We start from the raw sequence: 23,235 nt of genomic DNA on the forward strand, positions 1-23,235 counted from the left end.
TCCATACATCTTGTGGTTTAAGAGCAGTCTGACTTCTTACTAGAGGCTGGTTTCTCCCAGAGCAAGCATTCCAACAGACCTGGCAAAAGCCGAAGTCTTTTTATGACTCAGTCTCAAGGTCATGCAGAATCACTTCTGCTGCATTCTACTAATCAAAAGCAAGTCACAGGGCCAGCCCAATTCAAGGAAAGGGACCACACAAGAGAAAGAAGTGTGGTTCACTGGCTAGAGGCAAGGGGTGGGGTGCATATGTAAACAGTAGCTACCAAAATGATACCAAAATATACAGGAAAATGTAAATAGTGATGGGGAAGTGTGTTTTTCCTCTGAGCATGTTCTTACAATAATTTTTCCTGATATTTTGAAATTTCTTAAAGTGGAGAAAACCATATATATATAATCAACATTTATAAAACATATTTAACCAGGAAAACTTTTATCATATTAACAGAATGCCAAAAGCTTATGATACAACGTAAATTTGGATTAGCAGATATCAATAAATGTTCTGCAGATGAATCACCCTAAAACTATCAAAAAATTATATTGATATTTAATACATAGTATACAGTGAGTATCACAAATATTTAAAGTAAGCTATATAAACAGATCAATGATCAACTAGATGGAAAACATGATGAATTAACTGTAAATGAATCAACGCACAGGACTTATATTCTGCATTGACACACACACACACCTTCTTGCGATTTCCTGCATTCTCTGCTTTGGCACACTGCTTCTTAAAGATAGATTTTCACATAGTGTTAAGAAAGAACAAATACATATAGTATGTAAAATGGGTTAAAACATGTAAAGTACTTAGAACTATGCTTGACACCTCATAAATGCTCAAACATGTGGTACTACATGAAGCACTACTGTCCCAGAAGATACTAAAAGGTAATCCATAATAAGATAGTCTGTGGTAAAATAAAATTTGGATATTATAACCCCCTCTTGGAGATTCACATGTACATTCATATAATATTAAAGGCTCTGAGAAGTGCTGAAGGAACTGTTTATCTTTGTTTATCCTAGTGTTTCCTATGCCGCTATACACTTAAATTTCCCCATCTGAAAATTAAGGGGTTGGAATAGGCAAAGTCATTCCTATTAATCTTGAAAAAGTTTCTAGGGGAATTAAAGACTAGTTTTTATTATGTCCGATTTTACTCCAAAAGTTATTTTCCTTTTCCATGATTTAAAAACCTACAGTACTAGCTAAGATGTACATGTGAACATGATTATATACATTTTTTTTTATTGTAAACATTTTTTTGACTCACAAAAAAGAAAAAGTTCCCATAAAAGTTGAGGGAGGGGGAATTCCCCAGTGGTCTAGCGGTTAAGACTCCAGGCTCCCAAAGCAGGGGGCTGGGGTTCGATCCCTGGTCAGGGAACTAGATCCCGCATGCCGCCAACTAAAGACCCAGCGCAGCCAAATAAATAAACAAATAAATACTAAAAAAAAAAAGTGGAGGGAGGTAAGGGGAAGAATGTGACCATTGAGAAGCATTCTTCAAATCACATCTGCTTATATTCAATGAACAGTGATAAAACAATGAATGAATGAAGAAAAACAATTATTTGTAAATGTAAAGATGCAGCTTACAGAAACAATATAATGAAAAGGAACGTCAAGAATCTAAAAATTAAAGCTAGTAAAGCTGTAATCAAAGAAGTATAGAGGGAGATTTAATCAGAGTTGAGCACTGAATTAGAGGTACTGTGTGATGTGAAAAGAGCACTGTCCAGAGCAATGTGACCTCTATATATTAAATAGGGGGTCTGAACTTAAAGACTTCGGGGTTGCCTTCAATTCCAGATGATTGATCATCTGTAGTCTAAAACACTCTTCTTCAGAGATCTTATAGATACAGTCAAATCCCTTTGTTTTATATACGTGGAATCAAAGTCTAGGGAAGTGAATTGATTTGCTCAAGGTCACGTAGCTAATTAATTTAGTCACTTAAATACTGAGTGCCTACAATGTCCTGGTAAAGAGATAGAACTATAAATGAGTCAGAAAATTCCCTGTCCTTTAGAGTTTACATTCTAGGGAGGGATGGGGGCAGGGTGACGATGGAATGTTGTCAACAAACAAGGAAATAAAGAAATCTTTTAATTTCAGGTAGTAATAAACTCAGAACTAAAGCAGGGTAGGGAATAGCATTTAGGATGCAGTATAGTAGATGGGGCATGTATCAAAGTGGTTAGAAAGGCTTCTCCAAGGACTTAACAATTAAGCAGGGATTTGAACTATATTGTGCAGTAAGAGTATTTCAAGAAGGAACAGCAATAACAATAATCCTGAGAGAACAAATTTGTTGTCTCTGAAGAACAATAACATGGAAACCAGCGTGACTAGAGCTGAGGATGCAAGCAGGAGAACAGTACAAAATAAGTCAAGGAAATAGGAAGGGGCCAAATTACATATGGCCCTGCAGGCAACATTAAGAATTTTGGGTTTTATTCTAAGACTAATAGGAAGCCCAATATTGGAGAGTTTTGTTTAAAGATGCAACAAAATCTCATTTATGTTTTTAAAAGATCGCCCTGGCTACTGTGTTGGAAATAAATTGTAAAGGAACAAGAATAGAAGCAAGAAGATGAATTGGAAGGCCACTGTGGAAGTATCAGATAGCTTGGACTAAGGTAGAAGTGGAGGTGGTGATAAATTGATGGATTGAGTGTGATGAGGTATGTGAGAAAGGGAGGCTCAAAGATGGCTCCAAATATGAGTCTGAGCAACTCATGAATGGTAATACCATTTACTGAATGGAAAGAACTGGGGATAGGATGCAGGAAGCAGGTTTAAGGAGAAAAATTAAGAATTCTATTTTAGACATGTTAAGTTGGAAATGTCACATAAATAGATACATGTCTGGAGCTCAGAAACAAAGTTGAGCTATATAATCTAAAATATGGGACTGGATAAGTTTACCCAGAAAAGGAGGAGGGGAGAAAAAGAGAGCCTAGGGAAAAACCACATCTTGTAACTTCTACAGTGCTTTTAAACTGCACTGTATTGTCTTTCATAGATTAGAAATACTGTCCACATAACAGAAATGCTTGAATTACAGGGAAGGAGTGCTAAAAACAAAATCAGTAATAACAGCAACAACCAAAACCATCAATTAGACAAGACAGTACAGAGGAGAATTGGAGGACACAGGGTTGCAACATGGAACATTTTGTATTATAAGGTTCTGTTTAAAGTCAAACTCCTAGGGAAGACAAGTCAGTACCTGCCATGATAAGGATACAGTGAGAAAGCAACTCAAGCAACACCTATTTTGTGAATGTGCTACTGGTAAAGAGTGTTGGAGCCAGAAGGCCAAGATACTGGGGAAGAATGCAAGTTATTGCTATAAGGAAAGGAGTTTTGCCTTATAAATAAGGAAAAAGAAAAAGGAGAATGCATTATTATCTGGTTGTAAGTCACACAAGGAACACACAAAAATGCAGGCAGTTAGTATGTAAAACAGAACATGTACTAGCTAGAAAGGCAAAACCCACTAAAGAAAAATATTTAAATAAAGGAAAAGGAATACAACATTCAGTTTTTATTTTAAAATATCCCTATAATGAACTGAAAGCCTATAGACCTTTTTTTGGGGGGGAGGGGGCGGAATCCACTAAATATCTTAGTTCCTTATATAATTAATATGGACAAACGAAAAACTTCGAAGTATTCTTTTGTAACTGTCCTTTGAAAATACTATATTCCTATTGATGTTAAAATATACCACCCTGCACATGAAAAGATGCTCAACATCACTAATTATTATAGAAATGCAAATCAAAACTACAGTGAGGTATCACCTCACACCAGTGAGAATGGCCATCATCAAAAAGTCTACAGACGGGCTTCCCTGGTGGCGCAGTGGTTGAGAATCTGCCTGCTAATGCAGGGGACACGGGTTCGAGCCCTGGTCTGGGAAGATCCCACATGCCGCGGAGCAACTGGGCCCGTGAGCCACAATTACCGAGCCTGCGCATCTGGAGCCTGTGCTCTGCAACAAGAGAGGCCGCGATAGTGAGAGGCCCGCGCGCCGTGATGAAGAGTGGCCCCCACTTGCCACAACTAGAGAAAGCCCTCGCACAGAAACGAAGACCCAACACAGCCAAAAATAAATAAAATAAATAAATTAAAAAAAAAAAAAGTCTACAGACAACAAATGCTGGAGAGGGTGTGGAGAAAAGGGAACCCTCCTACACTCTTGGTGGGAATGTAAATTGGTACAGCCACTATGGAGAACAGTATGGAAGTTCCTTAAAAAACTAAAAATAGAACTACCATATGATCCAGCAACTCCACTCCTGAGCATATATCTGGGGAATACCAAAATTCAAAAAGATACATGCACCCTAATGTTCATTGCAGCACTATCTATCTATCTATCTATCTACCTATCTATCTATCTATCTATCTATCTATTTATTTATTTATTTATTTATGGCTTTGTTGGGTCTTCGTTTCTGTGCGAGGGCCCTCTCTAGTTGCGGCAAGCGGGGGCCACTCTTCATCGCGGTGCACGGGCTTCTCACTATCGCGGCCTCTCTTGTTGCGGAGCACAGGCTCCAGATGCGCAGGCTCAGTAGTGGTGGCTCACGGGCCTAGCTGCTCCGCGGCATGTGGGATCTTCCCAGACCAGGGTTCGAACCCGTGTCCCCTGCATTGGCAGGCAGACTCTCAACCACTGCGCCACCAGGGAAGCCCTGCAGCACTGTTTAAAATAGCCAAGACATGGAAGCAACCTAAATGTCCATCGACAGAGGAATGGATAAAGAAGAGGTGGTACATATATACAATGGAATATTATTCAGCCATAAAAAAGAGCGAAATAATGCCATTTGCAGCAACATGGATGAACCTAGAGATTATTATACTAACTGAAGTAAGTCAGAGAAAGACAAGTATCACATGATATCACTTATATGTGGAATCTAAAAATATGATACAAATGAACTTATTTACAAAACAGACTCATAGACTTTGAAAATAAACTTATGGTTACCAAAGGGGAAAGGTGGGAGCTTGGGATTAACATATACACACTACTATATAAAAAATAATCAACAAGGACCTACTGTATAGCACAAGGAACTCTACTCAATATTCTGTGATAACCTATATGGGAAAAGAATCTGAAAAAGAATGGATATATGTATATGCATAAATGAATCACTTTGCTGTACACCTGAAACTAACAAAACACTATAAATCAACTATACTCCAATATAAAATAAAAATTAAATTAAAAAAATACCACCTTAACAATTGAAAAACTCATCTGATATATTTTTTTGCTCTATTTACTGGGAACTGAAGGAGAATCCCAGGCAGAGAAAGGAGACAATCAGCATCCACTGCAAGCCCTATACTTGATCACTGTCCTTTTTCTACAACAGCCTGGCTAGCTGTGAACAGCCTACATTCACTATCTTCTGAACAACGGATCTTCACTAACACCACTCTAATTTTAATCAACAGAATTTTGCAATATGACTTTATTCTGTCACAACATGGAAAATATTTTCCTGACTTTTGTTTTCCCAATTTAGATCCATAAACCACCAAAGACCCTGGGGCTTAAATTCTTTTTAATTAAAAAAAAAGTCTTGCAGAAGAAGAAAACCACCAAGGGCATATTTATGGTTATTGTGGTGCCCCAATTATTGTTTCTGAGACTCTGGCTTTGAATCAGGTCAGCAGAGTCCCTGGCTTCTTCCCCTATCAAGTAGAATCTATCCTTTACTAATGGAGACACATATTGTATTAGATTTGTTTTCATTAAAAAAATTTTTCATTACAAAATGTTGTCTTATATTGAGGCTGTGGTCATCTAAAGCCCACATAAAAATAAACTATTGATCGGGCTCATGCAGAGTCTGTCATGTTGATAAGTGACAACAGTTCTGGAATGGAGGTCTTTGGATTCCAAATTTTGTGCCCTTATTACACTACATAGGCTTTATCTGCCTTTACTGTTATTCTGCTTTGAAAACTCACATACTCACCTTATCAGATATAAAGACCTACCAGAATTAAGACCTACAGTAATTAAGACAATGATAGAAGATCAAGACAAGGATAGAAAACAGACTGTGGAACAGCAAAATAAGTTTCACAGATGGAAACTTGATACAGTCTGACAGAGGCAGCATTACAGATCAGAGGAGAAAGGATGGACTAGTCAATAAATAGTGCTAACTAGACATCTACATATTTTAAAAATGATATTGCCTCCTCACTCCAGATCTGAAAATAAATTCTATAGACTAAAAACCCAAATCTGAGAAGAAGCAAAACTTTAAAACTGTTAAAAGAAAACAAAGGAGAATTTCTTTTTTAACAAGGTAAGCTAACCCACCATCTATTTTTTAAAATTTATTTATTTATTTTTATTTATTTATTTGGCTGTGTTGGGTCTTCATTGCTGCATGCCGGCTTTCTCTAGTTGCAGTGAGCTGGGGCTACTCTTCGTTGCCGTGCGTGGGCTTCTCATTGTGGTGGCTTCTCTTCTTGTGGAGCACGGGCTCTAGGGGTGGGGGCTTCAGTAGCTGCGGTACGTGGGCTCAGTAGTTGTGGCGCATGGGCTTAGTTGCTCCGTGGCATGTGGGATCTTCCCAGACCAGGGATCAAACCTGTGTCCCCTGCATTGGCAGGCAGATTCTTAACCACTGTGCCACCAGGGAAGTCCCAGAGGAGAATATTATTTACAACCTTTGGGTAGAGATTTCTTAAATAAGATACAATTAAAAAAAAAAAAGAAAAAGAATAAATAATATATATATTAAAATTTTAAACTTCTGCACATCAAAGGACACCATTAAAACAATGAAAAACCAGGCTTCCCTGGTGGCGCAGTGGTTGAGAATCTGCCTGCTAATGCAGGGGACATGGGTTCGAGCCCTGGTCTGGGAAGATCCCACATGCCGTGGAGCAACTGGGCCCGTGAGCCACAAACTGCTGAGCCTGCGCGTCTGGAGCCTGTGCTCCGCAACAAGAGAGGCCGCGATAGTGAGAGGCCCGCGCACCGCGATGAAGAGTGGCCCCCGCTTGCCGCAACTAGAGAAAGCCCTCGCACAGAAACAAAGACCCAACACAGCCAAAAATAAATAAATAAATAAATAAATTAAAAAAAAAAAAAAAAAAACAATGTAAAACCAAAGTTATATGGTATCTGTAATGCATAAAACTAAGAAATTATAATCCAGAATATATGTGTGTATATACAAGCAATTCACAGAAGAGGAAATCTAAATAGCTAATAAGTTATTTAACTTATTGTAAGTTATATAAGAAAAGAAGTTCAATCTCACTAGTAATCAGGGAAATACAAATTAAAATAGCAAAGAGGATTGCCAATAAGACTGACAAAAATTTAAAAGTCTGACAATTGGTATCAATGTGATGGTGAGGATGTAGAACAATGAGAACTCACTGTACTTTCATATGAGGTTCTAAATTGGGACGACTCTGGGAAACAATTTAGCAACATCTGGTAATGCTGAAGATTCACAAGATCCAACAGTTCCATTTTTAGTTATACATTCTAGAGAAACTCACATGGATGCACAATATTCACAGCAATATTATTTATAATAGAGTAAAAACAATGTGCAACCTAAATATACATTACGAGTAAAATAAACAAATGTGATATATTCATACAATAGAATACTGAACAGCAAAGACAGCAAATCAACACATACTGTACATATTACCATAGACAAATCTCACAAAAAGAATGAATGACAAAAGCAAGCTGCAAAAATACATACAGTTTTGACACTGTAAAGTTTTTAAATACTTCAACTAATATATTGTTTAGGTAAATATATATATGAGTAAATATATAAGTAAATACACAATAACACCGAATCCTGGATAATGATAGTTTAGAAGGGAGATTCAATCAGGGAGGGGGACCTGGTGTTTTGTTATTGTTTTATTTATTAAATGAGTGATAAATCTATTGTTGTTCAATGTATTATTCTTTATAATATACATGTATATGACATACAAAAATACATATAAATACCTGTATGTCAGAAACAGTTATAATACCTTTTAAAAATAAAGGACAAAAAGGAAGTCAAGGCTCCTATAGTTTCAAAATACTTTGTTCCTTTCAGAGAGGCAATAATTTTGAAATTAAAGAGGCACTAGGTAGGGTAGAGCACTAATTAGTAATTCACCCCTTTAACTAGATCTTGATCAAGCTATCTTCCTTTTACTTCTAAGTTTATCTTCTGCCATCCTTGGCCCACTGATTTATTTGTAACCCTGTGAAAAATATGTATAATAAGCTGGTATTTCAATTCCCAAGCTTTCCTTCAATCAATAGAGGAAATGATAAAACAAACTCCACATTTCAAATATTTTGCAAATAATCTCATTTTCTTTTCCAAACACAAAGACTACCTTAAAAGAATGCTTTCTTCTAAATTCAAGAATGGCTAATGGCAATGAGGAAAGGTAAACAATTTAGATCCTAATTAACTTTACCAATGACTGCTGTAAAACTCTGGGTGATGTCAACTTTTAGATAAATAAAAAATAAAATTTAATGATTAAAGAACAAATTTTTATCCCATTATTTAAGGGACACACAACTTTCCAAGTGACAGACTGGTCAGGGAAAAAGATGAGAAAATGGCTTCAGTAAACTGACAGGAAATAAAGGAGAGCATGTCTGATTAGAAAGGAATTGGTACAGAGCACATATACTCAGAAGAATAACCATAGAATATTAACATCTCAAAGATTTATCATGACATCTGGATATATTGTGCCTATTATTTAATTAACCTCATGGAAAACTCACAAATTAGGTAAGAAAAGGCTTAAAGCCAAAATTCACTCAAGAACTTAAAATGAACACAGAAATAAGTTTTCTCAATTCTATTCCTTTGCTTTGATGACATTATGAAACAGAAAATTCTACTTCTTCAGAAGTTACATTTGATTAAGCAAAGGACAACATCTTGAACTTTCATCCTAATTATACTGAGGGAAAAAATGATCATTACCCTTATGTCACTTTAATCTTAAGAACTAGAAATAGCTAGAAAATGCAACAGTATTCTGCACACATATACTTTACAATAATGGATGCAATAACTGGGAAACAAATAATTTAAAACTCCGTAGAATTTATGCTTAATCTTGATGCACACAGAAAACTCTTAATCAGAATTCACAGGATAATGATGCTCATTCATCTGTGAAAAGCATAACCTTTTTTTTTTGGATTAAAGTAATAAACTATTTTTTTTTCTCAAACCAAATCAAATTAAAGGTAAACCATATTGAAAAGTTCCATTCTTTCTTCTATATATGAACTGAAGAATAACCAGTAAAAATTTTAAAAATTAGTTTGTTATTAAGTATAGAATAATGAAACAGAAAACATGGCTTAGACTTTCCTAAGCATTACAACAAAAGATCAACTTCCTCAGCCCGGAAAAACTATTTAGGAGATAGACCATGTTCTGAAATGAGTTCTTTGAAACTCCACAAAATTGTCCTGTAATCTCATGATTTACAACAAGAAAATAAGATATCAAATTAAAAAATCTGAAGACAAATAAATGGAAAGATATTCCATTCTTATAGATTGGAAAAATTAATACTGTTAAAATATCCATATTGCCCAAAGCAATCTACAGATTCAGAGCAGTCCTATCAAAATTCCAATGGCATTTTTCACAGAAATAGAACAAATCCTAAAATGTGTATGGGACCACGAAAGACCCAAATAGCCAAAGCAATCCTGAGAAAGAAGAACAAAGCTGGAGGCATCATTCATGCTGTCTGATTTCAAGCTATATTACAAGCTACACTAATCAAACAATATGGTACTGGCACAAAAACAAGACACATAGATCAATGGAACAGAATAGACTCCAAAAATAAACCAGTGCATATATGGTCAATTAATTTCTGATAAAGGAGCCAAGAGTACACAATGGGGAAAGAACAGTCTCTTTAATAAACGGTGTTGGGAAAACTGGACAACCACATGCAAAAGAATGAAACTGGACCCCTATCTTACACCATACACAAAAATAAACTCAAAATGGATTAAAGACTTGAACATAAGAGCTGAAACCATAAAACTCCCAGAAGAAAACACAGGTGGCAAGCTCCTTGACATCAGTCTCAGTAATGATTTTTTGGATCTGACACGAAAAGCAAAGGTAACAAAATCAAAAATAAACAAGTGGGATTACATCAGACTAAAAAGCTTCTGCACAGCAAAGGAAACCACCAACAAAATGAAAAGGCAACCTCCTGAATGGGAGAAAATATTTGCAAATCTTACATCTGTTAAGGGGTTACTATCCAAAATATATAAAGAACTCAAACAGTTCAATAAAAAAACCCAAACAATCCAATTAAAAAATGGGCAGAAGATCTGAATAGACATTTCTCCAAAGAAGACATACAGATGGCCAACAGGTACTTGAAAAGATGCTCAACATCTCTAATCATCAGGGAAATGCAAATCAAAACCACAATATCACCTCACAACTGTCAGAATGGCTATTATCAAAAAACAAGTGTTGCATGTGGAGAAAAGGGAACCCTAGTGCACTGTTGGTGGGAGTGAAGAGTGGTGCAGTAACTATGGAAAAGAGTATGGAGATTCCTCAAATAATAAAAAACAGAACCACCATATGATCCAGCAATTCCACTTCCGGGAATTTATTCAAAGAAAACAAAAACACTAACTTGAAAAGATACATGCACCTCATGTTCACTGCAGCATTAGTCGCAATAGCCAAGACATGGAAACAAGCTAAGTGCCCACTGATGGTTGAATAGATAAAGAATATGTGGTATACATATACAATGGAATACTATTCAGCCATAAAAAAGGATGACATTTTGCCATTTGTGACAACATGGATGGACCTTGAGGGCTTATGCTAAGGGAAATTAAGTCAGACACAGAAAAACAAATACCTTATAATCTTATTTATATGTGGAATCTTAACCACCCCCCCAAAAAAAACCCACCAAACTTAGAACAGATTGGTGGTTGCCAGAGGCAAATGGTGGGTGATGGATGAAATGGGTGAAGGTGGTCAAAAGGTACAAATTTCTAGTTATAAAATAAATAAGTCATGGGAATTTAATGTACAGCTTGGTGTCTGTAGTTAATAATACTATATCGCACTTCTGAAAGTTGCTAAGAGAGTAGATTTTAAAAGTTCTCATCACAAGGAAAAAAATTTTTTTAACTATGTATGGTGATGGATGTTAACTAGATTTATTGTGGTGATCACTTTGCAAAATATACAAATATTGAATCATTATGTTGTATACCTGCAACTAATATGTTATATGTCAATTATACCCCAATCAAAAAAAAAAGAAAAAACTAATCTCACATTCTACAATACTTGAAATAATAAAACAATTTGCATCTTAGGAAATATAGGCACAACCAAACTTTCTAATTTTATGAATATCATATTCTGAAACACCAGAATCACTTTTCAGAAAACACACAAGGTTCTATTAATCATATTCACTTTAAAAAATATTTTGCCTTTTCAGTTTCAGTTTAGCCCAAGGCTAGGAAAGCTCTATGAACTTTTCATTAAGGATATGACATGTATGAAAACATGGTTTTATGGTTCTAATTTATGTTTACGGACATAAAGCAAAAAATATGACATTCAGCAGCAAAATAATTGCACAACTATCCTTTCTGGGTCTTAAGGTCATAAGATGGTTATGGAGAGAAGGGAATTAAATTTAGTGACCTCCTAGTGTGTGCTGGGTTCTTTTAAGTATATTGTGACTTACTTCTCAAAACAACCTTATGGAAAAACAAACTCTGGAAATACATACAAGAAACCATATATGGTGGTTACTGGTAGAGATGGAGAGGGGGCGAAAATTGAGAATACGAGGAACAGGAGTAGGAATAATGCTTCACAATATATATTTTTAACATTATAAACATTAAAAGTCACCTATTCAAAAAATTAAATTAAAAAACAGAATCAGAATTTTAAAAAACCCTAAAGAACAAGAGGCCTATGAGAAGAGCAATAAAAGGGGGGTGGGGAGGGCATCTGTCAGGAGTTCCAGATCATCAATTGATATCTGATGCAGCTGATTATAGCATTAACCCGATTCTGGTCTATATATACATTTTGCTGTATTTTTTTTTCTACAGGATTTTAGATGTCTTTCCAAATTACACATTGTTATTGGTATTTTATAGAAACAATATTTGTTTAGTTGTATATATATGTTCACAACTCTATTTCCTCATCATTCCTTCTTGCATCTCCTACTATCTATCAGATCATTTTCATTCTTCTTGAAATATAACTTTTAGAAGTTCTTTTAGTACAAGTCTTTTGGTGGTAAACTCACAGTTTTTGTTTATATGGAAATGGCTTTATTACATCTCTGTTTTTGAGAACAAATTTGAGTTTTCCAGAACATGCAAAGATGAAGTTTGTGGTGCAAGATCTTTATTAGGGAACAGTATCTGTGAAGGAAAGAGTGGAAGCAGGATTGGGCAGAAGAAAATGACCTGCTGTGCATTCTCAGAAGAGCCTTTTGCCAAACTGGTAGGGAGTTGTGGAGTGAATAAGGACCTTCAGAGGGTCCCATGCTGGGCGAATGGCCAGGCCTTCTTAGCCCACCTAACAATCGCTGGTTGCAGGCCACCCCAGATACGGCCTGACCTCAGATAAAGCAGCTCTCTGCACCTGAAGGGTGTCTGCTGACCCCACTCCCTGCAGCTGAGCAGCATGCCTTTCTTTAAAGGGCATCTGGCAATGCATCCCCAGGTCTACCACAACAGTTTTACAAGGTACAAAATTCTGGTTGAAAAGTTTGTTTTTGTTTTTGTTTAAATATTTATTTATTTGGTTGCACCAGGTCTTAGTTGCAGCAGGCAGGTTCCTTAGTTGTGGCATGCGAACTCTTAGTTGCGGCATGCTAGTTCCCTGACCATGGATCGAACCCAGACCCCCTGCATTGGGAGCGCGGAGTCCTATCCACTGAGCCACCAGGGAAGTCCCTGAAAAGTTTTTTTTCTCTCAACATTTAAAAGATAATATATCGTCTTCTGGCTTTCACTGTTATTGTTAAGGACTCTGCTGTCATTCTACTTGTTGGTATCTTTTAGATGATGTCCTTTTTTGAGACTGTTTTCAAGATTCCTGTCTTTGGTGTTCTACAGTTTCACTAAAGTGTGGATTTCTTTTTATTTATCCTGCTAGTGGTATATAGAACCTCCTTGGTCTGTGAATGCGCATGTTTAGCAGTTGTGGAATATTTGCAGCCATTATCTCTTGAAATATTGTCTCTCCTACATTTTCTCAATTCCCTCCTGGAACTCCCTCCTGGGACTCTATATTCCTATTAGGCCTTCTCATTCTGTCCTCCATTTCTCTTAACATCACTTTCATATTTTCCTTGTCTCTCTTACTGCATTCTGGATACCTTTATTTTCACCTACTACTAGTTCATTAAATTTCTCTTCAAACAGCAGTCTAAACTGCTGTTTTATATTTCAGAAATTCATCAATTGAGTTTCTATTTCAAAAATTATCTTTCTGGATGCTTAATTTTTAAAAAATCTTCTATTCCAAGTTATTTCTTGTAGATTTGTAATCTTTGTGACAGTATCTGTTATTTCCATAAATGTTAAACACTTATCTATTCTATTATTCAGTTTTGACAATTTCAGTATCGACAGTTCTAAGTTTGATGTTGCTATATCCAATGACTCTCAGTCATAGTGGCTTGTTTTCTCATGTGTTTGGTGTCTTTATATTGTGAGCTATTTGGCTAATCAGTCAGTGGGAATCCTGGAGAAAGAATTTGTTCCAGCTGATTGCCAGGAGGTACAACTAACCTGCAAACACTTCAGCCTATGACCCTGATGATTTAGGCTAGCAAGGGAGTTCTGGCTCCCTTTCTCAACTTCCCAGCTGGCCCAAGTCTCAACTTCCGCCAACAGCAACCACACTTAGGTTACCTTTCCCGTCTCATCCACCTAATTGACTCTGTTTGACGAGCCCTAGCCCCTTATTGTGCTGGTTCCAATTCATAATAATTTTTGAATTGGGGGACTCTTTGGAGATCTCCCCAAATATGTAAGACCTGTGATGTCTCAAAGAGTGTGTTCTTTCCAGATTTTACTGGTTCAGACTTTAATTGCTGATGCTCCTATTTAGACATATTGTCAGAAGTCATACTGTCTGAAGAAACCTGAGTGTATTTTATTATTTTCCTAATGTTCTACTTTAAGACAAACTTCTTAGCTCTTTCTTTAGCAAACTTACAATATTAATGAACTCAATGACCTTAACACAGCTTAAAAAGTCACTGATAGAATGTTTGTGATTCAGTAGAGGAAATAAAATGGAAGATTTCACATTTGACATGATCAGGTAGGTGGTTAGTAGTCTCTGGAATCAGAAATACAATTCACACCCCAGCTCTAGCACTTACTGTAAGAATTTGGATAGGTTGGGGCTTCCCTGGTGGTGCAGTGGTTAAGAATCCGCCTGCCAATGCAGGGGACACCAGTTCGAGCCCTGGTCCAGGAAGATCCCACATGCCGTGGAGCAACTAAGCCTGTGCGCCACAAATACTGAGCCTGCATTCTAGAGCCCACGAGCCACAACTACCGAGCCCACATGCCACAACTATTGAGCCCGTGCGCCTAGAGCCTGTGCTCCACAACAAGAGAAGCCACTGCAATGAGAAGCCCTCAAACCGCAATGAAGAGGAGCCCCCGCTCGCTGCAACTAGAGAAAGCCTGCGTGCACCAACGAAGACCCAACACAGCCAAAAAAAAAAAAAAAAACGAATTTGGATAGGTTGTATAAAATCATGAGACTCAGTTCCTCATTTATAAAACTGAATACAATCTAACTTAGTGGGTTATTGTTAGGATTAAAGGAAATAATGTGTATAAATTTGCTAAGTACAGGACCTGATACATAGTATATACTTAATAACTAGAAGCTTCTCGGATTATTGCTTCTATTTTACTATTCCCATAAACTAGTCAAATTATTTCTTTAAACTGGTGTGGTGATGACTTCAAAGACAACTGGAAATAAGATTTATTGGCATGTCTTTATTACAGTGATGTACTAGAATTTATTTTATTATCATGATACATAATACCAGATTTTATTGAATATTTTTAATACCATTATGTGATAGAGTAAAATGATGATCTTCAGAACGCCGTAATGAGAATGAAACAGTGACAATTTCCATGGGACAGAAAAGTGCCAGAGGTTATGAAAGAATTCTCAAAAGTGATAGAGAACCACTGGTATGAAGGAATTCTCAAAGGTGATAGAGAATAATGCTTGCTGTAGTTCTCGGGTTGGCAAACTACAACCTACAGACCAAATTTGCCCCAATTACATTACTGTACACAAAGCTTTATTGGAATACTTCCATTTGTTTACATATTGTCTATGGCTGCTTGTGCATTACACCAGCAGAGCTGAGTAGTTCCAACAAAAACCACATGGCTGGCAAAGCCTAAAATATTTACTATATGACCTTACAAAGGGAGTCTGCTGTGCCCTGCTGTAGACTGTGGAAAGTACATTGAATTTTTTCCTAAACATGTGTAAACCATTTTATACCAGATATATCTGCAGTTAAGACTTAAATTGAACTCATGGCTTAGGCTATTTATTGTTTAGCAGATGCCAAAATAATAGCAACCTGTATGTTTGAAAATATTAATATTCATCCAAAAGTGCCATTTGACAGCACTTTACAACCTGTGCATAATAGTATGAATAGTTTTAAAAATAAATTTAATATTCTATATTTCTAAAATATAATATTTTAAAATATTTTCCTACAAGAGACTTAGAATATTTTTTCAGGAATTCTCACTCTTTCCCTCTATTACAGACACTAAAAAATTTTGAGGAAAAATCAATTTGGTGCTAGGAAGTCACAGGCAGGATATTTACCACTTTAAAGATTAGTAGCAGAAAACAAAGATTAGTAGTATGTACTATATATTTTATACAGAATTATTTGTTGCCAGTAATGTTGGAACTGCAAAACATACCCATTTCCTTATGGTCCTTTCATAAACAATGCTGATTCCTTTTGGAATTGTCTGGTAAAAGGAAACACTCTTATCAGAAAATGAAGCTAAAATCGTTAAGTTAGATTTGATGTTATTCTGCTATTTTTGTATGTTTCTGAATCAAGATTAGATAAACAACAGATGGGTTGCCTTGTGTGGCTGAAAGAATACAAATAATGTTTTTTTGTTTTCCACACAAATAATTTTTTTTTAATTCTACAAATGGCTCTAATGTGAATTTGACAGTCTTAGCTCGGCTGCTTCTATTATGCTAACGCATTTATTTATATTTTGAAACACAGGTTCTAGTATCAAAATTCCTTGAGACATACAGCATTGGATTAGATGGATGAAAAGAGATGGAAAAAAAAATGAAGGGGCACTTTAGGAAACATGTTTTTTTGAAAATCAATGTTTAAAGAAAAAAATGATGATTCTAGTACAGAATTTAAGAACAATCCTTTTTTAAACCTCAGGAATTATGTACTTGTAACAAGAGAATACTGAAATTTTTCTTTGTGCAAGGCGCTCTAGTAGGAGGTTTAAGTTTATTTTCTCATTTAATCTTCTCTGCCACCCATGAGGTAGATATTACTATATTTAACATATTATTTCCTACATTTTACACGAGGAAACTGAGGCTCAGAATGTTAGAGACAGGACTTTAAAGCCCATGTTTTTAACCAGTATTTTACATGTGAATGGCTTTCCAGAAATATCAACAAACTTTGAAACTTGTAAACTCTTTCATAAAATGCTTTGAGCCTCTTAGAAGCCCCTGAAATAAATAAAGGGAATTACTTTTAAAGAAAACAAAAAACAAAAAAAACCGCTAAGTACCTGTTAAATTACTAATGTGTTATTTAAATAATACATAAAAATAAATAAATAAATACATAAATAAATGATTAACACATAAGATGAAACATAGTCTAGGAATAAACTTTACTGATTTTAAACTGTAAAATATACATTATTCTGAAAACTCAAGCTATATTTCACAATTAATTCTTGATTCAGGCATTAAATATTACTTTCTCAAGTTTCATTTAATATGCACTTTTTAAATAGACTGTTCTTGAAAAAACAGTTGGTATAAAGTATTTTAAAATCCAAACAGCAAATTTCTGTTTTCAGCAAGGACACTCATTTTAAATATTTTAAAATACTTCACACAAGCCCATTTTTCTTCAAATTATGGACTTAAATACATGCAATTTACATTAAACCCAATTGGTATTTTGAAACAATGTGATCAACTACCTCACAAGCTGATTTTTCAAATGTTTTAAAGCTTCAGTAATATAAGAAATGACTATAAAGCAACCTCACTGATTTTCAAGTGAATATATATTCAAATATTACGTTCTCTAAGTCACCAGAGGAGGCTACCTCAAGTATAACATCATTGCTTAACACATTTTAAAAATTTCTCATTAGGAATTATCATCAGAACCTGCTAAGCATTCTTTTAGGTATGCTCAGTAATAGCAAATCTTGTTCAATTATGTGTGGATATTACTTCAAATAGAAATTTACATCTCTAATGCTCAATTCACAAGTCTACATAAGATTCCCCTAAAGTAAAATTCTGAATGAAAGTTAGTATTAAAATTCTAGTATTTGAGGGCTTCCCCGGTGGCGCAGTGGTTAAGAATCCGCCTGCCAATGCAGGAGACACGGGTTCAACCCCTGGCCCGGGAAGATTCCACATGCTGCGGAGCAACTAAGCCCGTGTGCCACAACTACTGAGCCTGCGCTCTAGAGCCCGCGAGCCACAACTACTGAGCCCACGTGCCACAACTACGGAAGCCCACGCTCCTAGAGCCCGTGCTCTACAACAAGAGAAGCCACGACAATGAGAAGCCCGTGCACCTCAACGAAGAGTAGCTGCCGCTTGCCACAACTAGAGAAAGCCCGCGCACAGCAACGAAGACCCAATACAGCCAAAAATAAAAACAAATAAATAAATTAACTTATTAAAAAATAAAATTCTAGTATTTGAGTTCCACTTATATGAGGTACCCAGAGTAGTCAAATTCATAGAGACATAAAGTAGAATAATGGTTGCCAAAGGCTGGGAGGCAGGGAGGAATGGGGAGTTACTGATTAATGGGTGCAGAATTTCAGTTCAGAAAGATGAAACTTCTCTCTCCTTACTTCAAAGATACCATGACAGAGGGTTTTTACAGGAGGATATACCAGCCCTTTCAAAGAGCAGACAGACCCTATTTATTGTAAAAACTGTTTCAATGAATAGAAGAAAAAACCCTCATTTTATGAAGCTATTATAACCTTGACACCAAAAAGGAAAAGGACAGGGCAAGAAAGGAAAAATGATCACAATCTATCTCACTCATGAGTATAGATGGAAAAATCTTAAATAAAACATAAGAATTGGAAAGCAAGCAAGATACGAATTTGTCCTTACTTGAAGACAACAGGATTTCTACAAAGAATATCTAAGAGAACCGATATGCAGTTAGAACTAATAGAAGAGTGTAGCAGGGATGCTCAATATAAGGTCAATATGCAAAAATCAGTGGCATTCTTGTACAGCAGCAATAACCAAATGAAAAGTGTAATACAGAAAAGACCTCATTCACAACTGCAACAAAAACTGTACGGTACCTACGAACAAATGAATGAATACATACATAAAGAAAGAAACTAAAGATACTAAAACTCAGTATTAAAAAGATAGCAATTTCTCCCAGATTCATTTAAAGCCTAAAACAATTTCAATAAAAATCCAAACAGTGTTTTTCATGCATAAATTATTCTAAAATTCATATAGAAAAGTGCCAAGATGGTTAAAATAATTTTGAAGAAGAATAAGGTAGAGGAAATGTGGAATTGTTACAAGGTTATACCAACAGACCAGTGCACAAAAGAGAGAGCCTAAAAATGGAACTTGTATGTTATAGCCGTTGCCTTACAGTTCAGATGGGCTATTTGATAAATGGTACAAAAAGCATACTGCTTATTCATATGAAAAAATAAAATTATGTTACTCATAACATACATAAAAATAAATTTCAAGGGATTAGAGCTATGAATCAAAACATCAAATTTTAAAAACTGCTAGAAAAAATATGGCAGACCATTTTTATGACTTTGAGAGGCAGGGAAGGACTTCTTAAAAGACAAAAGGCAAAGAAAACACAAAGTGAAAAGACAAGGTACAGAGCACAATAAGATACCTGCAATGCGAACAACTGACAAAGAATTAAAACAACAATGACAACAAAAGGCAAATAACCTAACAGAGCAATGGACAACAGTAGCAAATTGGCAAATCACAGAAGAGAAACCCCAAATAGCCAATAAACATATGAAAACATACTGAACCTTATGAGGAATAAGGGAAATAAAAATCATGATAGACTTGAGATATTGTTTCAAAGGTTGGCAAAAACCTAAAAGCCTGAGAACACCAAGATGGGGAGAAATGGGGAATTCATACTCTATACTGGGAGTGTAAATTAAAATAACCACTTGAGCTGAAGATGCCTATATGTTACAATTCCACAATTACACTTTTGGGTATACAGCCCATGGAAACTCTTGGTCATGTACAAGGAAGACAGGTATTACAACAGCAAAAAAACTTGAAAACTATATGTCTGTCCATCAACAAAATAATGAGTGAACGGGCTTCCCTGGTGGCGCAGTGGTTGAGAATCTGCCTGCCAATGCAGGGGACACGGGTTCGAGACCTGGTCTGGGAAGATCCCACATGCCGTGGAGCAACTGGGCCCGTGAGCCACAACTACTGAGCCTGCGCGTCTGGAGCCTGTGCTCCGCAACAAGAGAGGCCGTGACAGTGAGAGGCCCGCGCACCGCGATGAAGAGTGGCCCCCGCTCGCCACAACCAAAGAAAGCCCTCGCACAGAAACGAAGACCCAACACAGCCAAAAATAAATAAATAAATAAATACATTAAAAAAAATAATGAGTGAACAAACAGCAGTATATTTATACATTAGATTACTGCAGTTAAAATGGACAAGTTAGTGGTACACATATTGGCATGTATATTCTCAAAAACTTAAAACAAATACAGCTTTCCTAAAGTTTGGTATCGGATGGTTTAAAAAAAATTTATATATGTATGTATGTGTGTGTGTATACATAACAATAACAGCAGCAACAATAAACGAAAAAAATGAATAATAGAGCTAACATTTGAGCCCTTATTATGTAGAAGGCACTCTTCTAGTGTTTGCATGTAGACTCCTAAATACAACCCTAGGAGACAGATTCTACTACTATTTGTATCTAATACGATTACTCTTTTATTACTATTAGATTCTATTACTCATTTTACAGATGAGGAACTGAAGTAGAGAGAGATGAAGTTGATCTAAGGTTATAAAACTAGTAAACAATGAGAGTTAGATATGAAGCCAGGATTCTTAACCCAGACTTTACAGCTTAATAACTATGCTACTGTTATTATACCATTCTCTTCTATTCTTTTTAGGATGTTGGAAATCCAACATTAATTCTGTAAGTTGGAAATAAAAAACACTTTTAACCTATGACTATAAAGAGATGCATACACACAATCACACACGTTTTTGTGCAACTCAAACTGGTTCTAAAGATGCTAAGAGAATTCTAGGAATGTCTTGAAAATAGCAGCAGCCCAACTACTCTAATTTATTAATTCACATGTTTGAGGTTTGGTATGTTTCAGATCATTATTTCTTCAATACCCCTAAGACAATACATATTTGGAATCCTAGAAACCTTATATGGAGAAGCGCACAATGTAATTCAACCATCTCTTTCTCTCTCGTTAGAGGCAAAATTTGATTACTTAGCTTCAGGTCTGAAACCTCTCATTAAGAGTTTTTAATAAGTAATTCTGTCAAGAAGTGTAATACAATTTCAATTATTCATTTTTTTCTGGTCTTTCAATTATAAGTTGGTTTTTTTAAAAGCCAGTAGCTAATATTTATACAATAAAAATATAATTTTGTATTGGACTATTTATACCACAGAACAAAAAAGGGGGAATTGGCATTCTCAGTCATCAAATATTTATGAGCACTGACTATGTGTTAATCACACACTCCTTGTCTGCAGTACCACTGTTACCATTTCTTAAAAATGTCTTTTCCGGGCTTCCCCGGTGGCACAGTGGTTAAGAATCTGCCTGCCAATGCAGGGTACACAGGTTCGATCCCTGGTCCGGGAAGATCCCACATGCCACAGAGCAACTAAGCCCATGCGCCACAACTACTGAGCTTGTGCTGTAGAGCCTACGAGCCACAACTACTGAGCCCACGTGCCACAACTACTGAAGCCCGCGTGTCTAGAGCCCGTGCTCTCCGTGACAAGAGAAGCCATGACAATGAGAAGCCCACGCACCACAACGAAGAGTGGCCCCCACTCACCGCAACTAGAGAAAGCCCACGCACAGCAATGAAGACCCAACACAGCCAAAAATGAAAACAAATAAATAAATAAATTTATAAAAATAATATATGTATTTAAAAAAAAATGTCTTTTCGAACTTTCCTGGTGGCACAGTGGTTAAGAATCTGCCCTACAATGCAGGGAACACGGGTTTGAACCAGGGAGATCCCACATGCCGTGGAGCAACTAAGCCCGTGCACCACAACTACTGAGCCTGCGGGTCTAGAGCCCGCAAGCCACAAGTACTGAGCCCACGCTCCGCAACAAGAGAAGCCACCACAATGAGAAGCCTGTGCATCGCAACGAAGAGTAGCCCCCGCTCGCCACAACTAGAGAAAGCCCGCGTGCAGCAAAGACCCAACACAGCCAAAAATAAATAAATGAAATAAATAAATTTATTTTAAAAAAGTCTTTGCTTCTCAATCTACACGTTCACATTCTCAATGCCATCATCTACTAACCTACAGAACATGCTTTCAAAAAATATGAAAAAGTTCTTGCTTTCAAAGAGTTCACTGTCTAGTAGGGAAAAGAGACAAGTAAACAAAAGTTATCTATAATGCATAAGTACTTTAATAAAGGTATTTAAAAGGTATTAGAGAAACATAAGGGTTGGGGGAGATGAAAGGGTGGCTGGTGCACTTCGAGAACAGGGAAGCTGGAGCACAACGAACATGAGACACCAAGTGGAGGCAATTCTTTCAAGAAAACTTGTCTTAAAAGAAAGAAGAGGGCTTCCCTGGTGGCGCAGTGGTTGAGAATATGCCTGCCAATGCAGGGGACACGGGTTCGAGTCCTGGTCTGGGAAGATCCCACATGCCTCGGAGCAACTGGGCCCGTGAGCCACAACTACTGAGCCTGCGCGTCTGGAGCCTGTGCTCCGCAACAAGAGAGGCCGCGATAGTGAGAGGCCTGCGCACTGCGATGAAGAGTGGCCCCCGCTTGCCGCAACTAGAGAAAGCCCTCGCACAGAAACGAAGACCCAACACAGCCAAAATAAATAAATAAATAAATAAAATAAAAAAAAAAAAAAGAAAGAAGAGAGAGTAATAGCTAGGAGCATAGGTTCTAGAGAGGTTTTAAGATGAGAGAGAGAAATACTTAGCATCAATCCCTCTAAACTGCTTTCCTTGTTCCACTCCTCTCCTAGAACTATAAATCCAAGCAGAGTGTGAACAAGTCACTTAGTAATTCTAAGCCTCAAATGAGATAGATGTTTAAGAACTCTAAATTATAGAGGGAACCTGAATAAATGATCTCTAAAGTCCTCTCTAGATCTAAAATTCTATGATTCTATGATTATCTGATCTCTTTAAACTCAAAGGTAGAACACTTCAGTATGCAAAAAAGAAAAACCAAGACTAATTAAGAGATGAACTTTTTGTATAACTGTGTCCTTTTTTTGTTTTTTGCAAAACTGTTAAAACAATCCTTACTCTGAATATCAGTAAAATTTCCACAGAAAGACACTGCCTTTTAATCAACAACTTCCCCATAAACCTGCAGACTTCTAAATAATCAACAAGCAACTATTTTGCGATAATAGAAGTAAAGTGCTTAAAAGCCCCCAGCTTGGACTTGTAAAAGTCATCTTTTAAAAGGAAAATGTTTATAGAAACATGTGTATGACATTCTTACTACAATAAATTTGTTCATTATCTTCACTTTAAAATTTTAATGTA

The 23,235-nt window shown here is 36.4% G+C and overlaps 1 protein-coding gene across 3 annotated transcripts in view; it reads right to left on the reverse strand.

Moving 5' to 3' along the window:
• FZD3 (frizzled class receptor 3) overlaps window positions 1–23,235 on the reverse strand; it is a 106,505-nt gene that overhangs the window by 42,269 nt on the left and 41,001 nt on the right. Inside the window, exon 1 of one of the 3 annotated variants that reach the window (XM_057548955.1) lies at window positions 16,107–16,149. The exons of the other annotated variants lie outside the window; for them this stretch is intronic. The gene's annotated coding sequence lies outside the window, so the exon portion shown is untranslated. Of the gene's footprint in view, window positions 1–16,106; window positions 16,150–23,235 lie in introns of those variants that run through there. 3 annotated transcript variants of the gene reach the window in all.

Source organism: Balaenoptera acutorostrata, chromosome 6 (assembly GCF_949987535.1).
Source record: "Balaenoptera acutorostrata chromosome 6, mBalAcu1.1, whole genome shotgun sequence".
Classification (NCBI taxonomy): Eukaryota; Metazoa; Chordata; class Mammalia; order Artiodactyla; family Balaenopteridae; genus Balaenoptera; species Balaenoptera acutorostrata.